We start from the raw sequence: 329 nt of genomic DNA, 5'->3' as shown, positions 1-329 counted from the left end.
CACTACATTGGTTTTGCTCATGCTGGGTATCGGATCCTTCGTCCTGGAGGATTAGAGCAGAGGGATTGGAGGGCTGCGCGTTGTGAGGATGAGAGGTTGGAGTGGGGGAGGGGGGTCGACAGCTTGAGGCGGTTAATGTCCCGGCTGAGTCCTAGTGGTCGCAGTAGTCTGGCTCTGGATCAGTGGTGCTGGAAGAGCACAGCAATTCAGGCAGCATCCGAGGACAGGCAAAATCGACGTTTCGGGCAAAAGCCCTTCATCAGGAATAAAGGCAGAGAGCCTGAAGCGTGGAGAGATAAGCTAGAGGAGGGGGGGGGTGGGGAGAGAGT

The sequence above is a fragment of the Chiloscyllium plagiosum genome, chromosome 41, assembly GCF_004010195.1.
Source record: "Chiloscyllium plagiosum isolate BGI_BamShark_2017 chromosome 41, ASM401019v2, whole genome shotgun sequence".
In the NCBI taxonomy this organism is placed as follows: domain Eukaryota; kingdom Metazoa; phylum Chordata; class Chondrichthyes; order Orectolobiformes; family Hemiscylliidae; genus Chiloscyllium; species Chiloscyllium plagiosum.
Note: the sequence above shows the minus strand (reverse complement) of the source record.